Source organism: Mastomys coucha, unplaced genomic scaffold, assembly GCF_008632895.1.
Source record: "Mastomys coucha isolate ucsf_1 unplaced genomic scaffold, UCSF_Mcou_1 pScaffold12, whole genome shotgun sequence".
Classification (NCBI taxonomy): Eukaryota; Metazoa; Chordata; class Mammalia; order Rodentia; family Muridae; genus Mastomys; species Mastomys coucha.
In genome coordinates, this window is record NW_022196894.1 from 34,321,591 (window position 1) to 34,329,961 (window position 8,371).

General features: G+C 43.3%; 1 non-coding gene across 1 annotated transcript; it reads right to left on the reverse strand.

Annotated features, from left to right (window-relative positions):
- Positions 1-5,908: 5,908 nt before the first annotated feature.
- LOC116086704 lies at positions 5,909-6,055 on the reverse strand. Its single transcript, XR_004117074.1, has one exon. It is a non-coding gene; the product is annotated as a small nucleolar RNA SNORA48 (small nucleolar RNA).
- Between the last annotated feature and the right edge of the window lie 2,316 nt (positions 6,056-8,371).

Consider the following 8,371-nt stretch of genomic DNA (forward strand, 5'->3'; position numbering starts at 1 on the left):
AATTTAATTTAATCTGGAGATGGTTAAATGTCTCTGGAAAGTAGTGTGCAAGTTATTTACGAATACTATGTCATTTCACATAAATGTGTTGAGCAGCCGAAGATTGTAGAATGCTCAGAAGTCTTGGGGTTGATCCTTTCTTAGACACTGAGAGACTGGTGTCTGGTGAGCATAAAATTATGATTTCATGGCTCACATTGTCTTTATTGTTTTGATTGCCACTGTTTTTTTTTAACATATTTTTTCACAACTTGACATTTTATCCTTTGACTTCTCTGTGGCCTTTTCTCTTTTCATAGCTGGGGTCAGCTTGTCCTCATTGTTTGAGGAGAGGGATTTATGTATCAGACAACAGTTAGACAGATGTTCTGATTTCTGCTTAAGAGATTCCACTTAAGAAAGAGATTCTGAGTTGGGCAGTGGTGGTGCACCCCTTTAATTCCCAGCACTTGGGAGGCAGAGGCAGGCAGATTTCTGAGTTCGAGGCCAGCCTGGGCTGCAGAGTGAGTTCCAGGACAGCCAGGGCTATACAGAGAAACCCTGTCTCAAAAACCAAAAAAACCAAAAAACCAAAAAAACCAAAAAAACCAAACAAAAAAAGAAAGAAAGAAAGAAACAAAGAAAGAAATTCTGATTCCACTTAAGAGTCTAGGGGCTGGGGAGCTGGCTCAATGGTTAAGAGCACTAACTGCTCTTCCAGAGGACAGGGGTTTAATTCCCAGCACCCGCATGGCAGCTCACAACTGTCTGTAGCTACAGGATAAAACATCTGTACAAAGCCATAGATGCAGATAAAACTCCAGTGCACATTTACAAAAAAACGTTAAAAAGGAGATAGAGTAAACCTAGAATGAAGAGGAAGCCACATTCAAGGGGTCTGCTTGAAATGACAGTGGAATTTGAAAATATTTCCCTTAGCTTAGGGTAAGGAAATGGCCAAATGTACAAAAATCTCTGAGAGCTGGAGGGAACAAAGGCTCTAGCAAAACCAGAGGGTCTGTGCTGGCTAGGCCCAGGGAAGAGGTATTGTGAGAAGCATCATGATCTGAAGCTTCAAGGCCCCATCTCATTTGGGGCATTCAGTGCTCACAACCCAAGGACTCCTCTTTCCTAACAAGGGCTCCTTAACAGTGAAAGATGCTCATTGGAGATGGGACAGTAACAGCCACTCTGTCTTCTTAGGAACTACACTAGGTTTCTGGTCACTGCTAGCTTCCACCTGCCTATAATTTAGACATTTTGTACACTCTCATGGCAAGGGGAAGTTCCCACCATCTTGTTATTGTGTCTGTTCTAACCACACAGGTATTGTGTGACAGCTCAGTTTTCTGTTGAAAGGTGGGGCTCTCATGGCCTCTGGCAAACAGGAGTAAAGAGCAAGATATGGATCATGACCTTTTTCAGACTTTGTATATTGATCATATAGAAGGGTGGCTCTCAACCTTTCTAATGCTACGACCCTTTAATACAGTTCCTCATGGTGTGGAGACCCCCAGTCATAAAATTATTTTTTGTTGCTGCTTCATAACTGTATTTTTGCTACTGTTACAAATCATAATACATTACAGTCCATATCTGATGTGAAGATGGCCTGAGGAGACCCTGTGAAAGGGTCACTGGACCCCCAAAGCGATTGCAAACCTCGGGTTGAGAACCACTGACGTAGAATGACAGATCTGAGAGGAAGTCAGCCAGGGGTCTTACCTGGAACTTGTTGTTCTAAGAAGTTTGTTGATTAGTTATTCTCATCTACGGAGTTCTTAGAAAGCTTATATTCTTCAACAGTACAAAGAAGGGTTTTACCACTGGAAATTTTCAATCCTAAACACCTGCAAGATGTTCAGACTCTCAGATGTGTGAGGACAATCCTGGGGGGAGTTCAGGTAACCCTCTAAGAGTAATAGCAGCTATGTATGGGATGGGATGTCTTTTTAATTCTTATCTAATAGGCACTTAAAAACTCGGTGGAAAAGAAGGTACAAGATGCCGTAAAAGGAGTCCGATCCCCACCTTCTTAAACAGTGAAAACTAGAGCAATTAAGCCACAGAGACAGCAAGATGAAACAGAGTTCAGAGAACTGCCAGCCCTGGGGCTCAACTTCTGCACCACATGCTAAATCTAGTCCAGCTCTTTCTTTTTTAATACCCCATGAGCTAAGAAGAGGCTTTATATTTTAAAGACTTTTTAACTTAATTTTTTGAGGCAGGGTTTCTCTGGCCAGGTAACCCTGGCTGCCCTGGCACTTTGTAGACCAGGCTAGCCTCAATCTAACAGACCCACCCATTTTTGCCTCCTCATGAGTGCTGGGATTAAAGGCGTGTGCTTCCACTGGCTAAGACTATTTTTAACAATGCCTGTGTGTGTGTGTGTGTGTGTGTGTGAGTGTGTGCGCGTATGTGTATGTGTGCGTGTGTTTGTGAGTGTGTATGTATGTGTTTGTGTGTGTGTATGTGTTTGTGTGTGTGTATGTGAGTGTGTGTGTCTGTGTGTGTGCGTGTGTTTGTGAGTGTATGTGTGTATGTGAGTGCATGTGTCTGTGTGTGTGTGTTTATGTGTCTGTGTGTGTGCGTGTGTGAGTGTGTGTATGTGTGTGTATGTGAGTGTGTATATGTGTGCATGTGTTTTTAAGTGTGTGTGTTTGTGTGTGTATGTGTGTATGTGAGTGTGTGTTTGTGTATGTGTGTGTATGTGTGCATGTGTTTGTAAGTGTGTGTGTGTTTGTGAGTGTGTGTATGTATATGTGTTTGTGTGTGTGTGTTTGTGAGTGTGTGTTTGTGAATGTGTGTGTGGGTGTGTGTATGAGTGTGTGCATGTGCGTATGCTTGTGAGTGTGTGTGAGTGTGTGTGTGTGTGTGTGCACAGTACATATGGAGTCCAGAAGAGGACTTTGGATTCCTTGGAGATGGAGTTAGGCAGTTGTGAGCTGCTTGGTAGGGCTCTGGCAATCGAGCTTGGGTCCTCTTCAAGAGCATTAGATACTTAACCACAAAACAGTCCAGTTTCTCCAGTCCCCAGTTTTGGCATTTTTAAATGGCAGGGGCAGGGGAGAATCCAAAGAAGAATAGTGTTTTATGAAACATAAAAGAGATGTGAACTTTCAGTTCCAGTGTCCACAGATAGTTTCATGGATGCAGCCATGAAGTTTGCTCATGTATTGGCAGTCACTGCCCTTTGTACTCTTGGGCCAAGTTGAGTAGCTGGAACAGTGTATAACTTGTAAAGCTTGATATATTTGTTATTTGGTTCTTTCTAGAAAAAAATTACTTATTTCCATGTAGCTCAAAGTTCAGACAAAGAAAATCCCTCCAAATACAACTATACTCTGATGTCACAATAGAAATAAAATCAGTTCTTCCTTTTGGAGTAGTTTAGACCAAGCGCAAGCCTAAATTTAAACTACCCATTTCTTTCCCTCTGTCTTCTGTCTGTCTACCACCTGTGGCTATCTGTTGTGTATGTCTGATGTCTGTCTGCCCTTAACAAAGGGCTTTTTGTTCTGTATTTCTTGAGCAGCACAGAAAATGTGGTATGGGAAAGAAATGAGGAATTTTCTGCAGAAAAACACTAACAGAATTTTATGAGAGGAAATTACCGACCCCAGGAGACCCAGAATGGTACCCCAAATCACAGACAGATGTGACCCCTTCTATTCACAAGCTGCTTCCAATATTATGGGGGATATTTGTTTTCTTTAAGATTGTTTTCCACCTCTGGCTGCTTTCAGCAAATGACTTCCCCCTCCCTCCCCCCAACTATTGTGGGTCAGGGCCATTGAAGAGCACATTTAAGATTAGAGCTATGCACTTAGCATAGGTTGTACAATAACAATTACATGGAAAATGTAGGTCCTCGTAAGCTTGGTCACATTGTTTGTTAAACAGGTGCAGCCTGTAGTTAGAAGTGGCCTCAAGGCACATTCCTAAGTTGGCTGTAGGTCTGACAGACAGGAGCTCAGACTCTGAAGGGGAGAGGTATTTTCAGAGAAAGTCCTTCAGGCTGCATTTTGGTCTATGACTTAACAGTCTAAGGTGCTTCATGCTTTTTATAAAGGACTATGAAACATTAGTTCTTGTTACGATGTTGGCAATTCTCCTCATCCTCAGCCACTTTAAATCTTTTTTGTTAAAAGTAGTGTAGTGAAGTCAGGCAGTGGTGGCACACACCTTTAATTCCAGCGCTTGGGAGGCAGAGGCAGGATGATCTCTGAGTTCCAGGCTAGCCTCGTCTACAAATTAAGTTCCAGGACAGCCAGGGTTACATAAAGAGACCCTGTCTCAAAAAAAATCAGAGCAGTGACTGCAGAAGTCAGCTTGCAGCCCATCAAGAAAGGAATCTGTTCACTAACAGGCTTTCTTCTCTCACGGAATGGCAAATTATTTGTTCATGTTTTTGTGTATTTTTATTAGGTTTTGTTCTTTGTTTCTTTTTATTACAATTCTTTACCAGTCCCTTCTTCTCCTTACCCCTTTACTCTCATCCTAATAAGAAAAACAAAATTTTTATGTATTAGTACAAAATAAAAATTCTGAGAGGAAAACTTGGAAGGAATTTCTCCACTCTTCGTAGGCTTCTCCTGCAATTCACATAAGCACCACCAGGTGGTAGCAGAGCTCCTGGCTACGGTTTCTACCGCCCATTAAATTAATTTTCTGTATCAATGACAGTATAGATTTTTTAAAAACGTTTTATTGATTCTTTGTTTCACAACATGTATTTCAGTCTTGCTCATCTCGCCATCCCCTCATATCTACGTATTTGCATATTCCCTTCGGCCTTGCAAATCTCACCCAAAATAAAACACACGCACACATATACCTGAAAGCACAGAAAACATCTCATCGTGGAAGCTGCAGTATGTCAGTGTGTCCCACAGTATATCCCTCTGTCCACACATCTTCACTCGGAAATGTTGACTATAATGAGTCCTTGGCCTGGTTCCAGATCACTGGTTTCTGTGGCACCATCAACATTGAACCCTCACCGGCCTCCTCCTGGTTATTCTGCTGTTGCCTTGTGTCATGTAGATCCTGAAGCTTTGGAACAGCGGGACTGGCCCTTTCATGTGTGCCAACTGATCTCAGATACTATGGTGGGCCAACTCGGAGGCCTGGAACTGGGCCTGGGTGGTAGCTGAGCTGGTCAGCGCACCAGCTCTTCCTTACTGAACCACCAGAGCGAGCTCCCCAGCATGGCTGCTCACTGAGCCACCAGAAGCCTCCCTCAGCAGGAGGCAGAGTCAACTCTCCTGATCGCCTGCCCTGAGGCCAGCCCACCCTCATCCATGCTTCCCTACCCTCATCCATGCTTCCAGGGTCAGCTCCACTGGGCTGCCTGGGTGAGATGCAGGATCTACTCTCCTGAGTGCTGCTACCAGTTAGAGACGGGCAAGCCTTCCAGAGTGCCACATCCTGGGAAGGGGGTTCGGAGGGGGAGTTACGCACAGTCCCTAGACATCCATGTGTTCCCTGGTAGCTGCCTCTACCAAGAGCATCCCCACGTTCTCTAGTGGTTAATATGAGCCACAGACACGTAGACATTGACACCGACCTGCTGCTGTATAGCCATGGACTCAGACATGGCCCTCAGAAGTCGCTTGAGCTGGGACCCCACTGTGGCCTCCGGCTACAGGGCTGCCCACTCACAGCAGGCTACTCCTCTCCACCATTGAGTGTCCAGTTCCATCTCTCTTCATAATGCCCAAGCTGCTCCACTTCTTTCTCTCCCCTCTGACCACCACATACTCGCTTGTGATGGCTTCCACTGCAGGCCGGGCATGCAGTTTGCAGGTCCCTGGATGACGTCCTCCATCCGTGCTGCCTGTGGTAGCAGCAAGTGGGTGTCTATGACTCCCCTATGCTGAGCGCTGGAGGGCAGGTCCATGCCTGGCTGCCTGGATTTGATTTGATTTGAGGTGTCCTTGACATAAGACAGCTTTGCCCACCAAGCCAGGCATCAAGCTGAGTTGAACAAAGGTCTGCCATCTGCTCTGCCCCTGATTGATATAAAAACACCACCACCTACAACAAGGTGGTCTCTTTGCCCATTGCCAGGGCGCAACAGCGCAGATTTTAATTGTATATTAATTTAAAACAGTTTGAACACTTCAAACATTAAACTCTTTTAATTATTATTTGAACCCAGGCATGAGAATTCAAACTTGTATATTTAGACATATTTATTTTATTATTTTATGTGTATATGTGTTTTGCCTGTACATATATGCATTCTACATGTATGCCTGGTATCTGCTCTGCAGAGTTCAGAAGAGAGTGCTGGAGTTCCTGGAACTGGAGTTACCGATAAGGTGTTTGGACTGGGATGTCCGCAAGGGCAATACATGTCCCTAAATGCTAAGCCAGCTCTCTAGCCCTGTGTGCCACCACACTGGCTGTTGTTTTAATACAAATAGAAATCATATATTTTTTAAAAAGCTTAGAAAGAAACTCGTGTAAATCTGTCTTTTATTCTACTTTAACCAGTTCTTAACCTTAGACTAATTAGAATGTCATTCCTTTATTCTCTGTTATAGCTTCGTATAGATATGTTAATAAGAAAGAGGCGGCTTAGCTCTGGGCCTTTAGAGTTGATGACTAACTTCTTGTGGCGGCTGTCTCCTGTGGTATATGGGATACTGAGGAATAGGTAATAGTGGTCCTGATTTCCTTTATCACTTGTCCATAAGTTTCCATTTTTATATTTAGAGTTTCATTTTATCTGTTTTGTTGGCAAAATCAAGAAATGAAATCTATGAGTCGCTGAGACCAAAAATCCCCCCTCTACCAAACTGGGCTTCATCTGGAGGGAAGCAGTTTCCCCTGCTTCATAGAATGACATCATCCTATGCCGAAAGCTTTCTAACTGGAAATGCATTAAAGCTATTTTACATGTGATCACATTGGCCAAAATCTGAGCTACTGCAATTCACTTTTTCTTTTCTTTTTTTTGGTGGGGGAGGGACAGACATTTCAACTTAGGAACTTAGGTGTACTAGGCAGGTATTCTACCACTGAACTATATTACCAACATTGCTATTAATTTTATTTACTAATGTTTTTACACTGTTAGGGATAAAATTAATTTTAGAATAAAAACTCTATGGAAGGAATTTAAAGCTAAAATGTAAAGTTTTGAATAAGAGTTGAATAAGTACTTATGAATAGCTTTAGAAACAAATTCCCTTAGCTTTTTTAAAATTTAATTTTTTAAGTTTTTATATAAGTACATTTTATGTTTCATATCCCACAGCTTTTTTCTTAAGAATTATTTAATTTCACTTTGTATGCATGTGTGTACATGGGTACCTGAGAAGGCCAGAAGAGGGTGTCAGCTGCCCTAGAGCTTGAGCTCCAGGTGGTTGTAACTCTGGTGATGGGAATTAAACCCTGATCCTCTGCAAGAGCCATTGACTTTCCTAACCTCTGACCTCCTAACCTCTGAGCCACTCCTCCATTCCCTTCTCTCTAGTCTTTATTGTAGAATTTCCAAACACTCAGGAAGACAGTGCAACAAAGACCTCTGAACCACTATGCAGATCAAACAATTATTAATATTTGTGACATATATTTTAGTATTTATGCAGATCATTCTGAAGCTGTTCATCATGCAGTTCTTAAAGACAAAGACATTCTTCCACACAATCAGATTCTGAAACCATGAGAGAATTCACAATACTTCCTAAACTTATAAAACTATGTTTAGGCTCTAACACACCCAGGATCAGAGATGAGGAGGATATAAATCTGTCCCAACACTGAGAGTAACTGGGAGTAACTGGGAGTAACTGGGAGTAACTGGAACCAGTGAGACCAGGCACACAGGAACTCCACCAGTCCAGTGGCTCAGGTTCCTTCCACTACCACAAAACCCAAAGGAAGCTCCACTCCCAGGCACTCTAACACACCCAGGTTCAGAGGTGAGGAGGACACAACTTCTGTCCCAATACCAGGAGTAACTGGGACCAGCAGGACCCAGGAACACAGGAACTCTTCCAGCCCAGTAGCTCGGGTTGCTTCTAGTCTGTCTGGGCCCTGAGCAGACCTTGAGTGCAAACTCTGCAGCCAGTCCCAAAACACCAAGAGGAAGCTACACTCCTAGGGGCTCTAACAAGCCCAGGGTCACAGGATACCAGAATTACAGGATCACAGAGACAGCTTGACTCTGAGGAGTTCTGACACAACCAGGATCACAGGAAGGATAGGCTCCAGTCAGACTTAGCAAGGGGAGGTGGCACTAGAGATAACCAGATGGCAGGGGGCAATAGTAAGAAAATAAATAACACAAACCAAGGTTACTTGGCATCATAAGAACCCAATACTCCCACCATAGCAAGTCCTGGACACACCATTACACCAGAAAAGCAAGATTCAGATC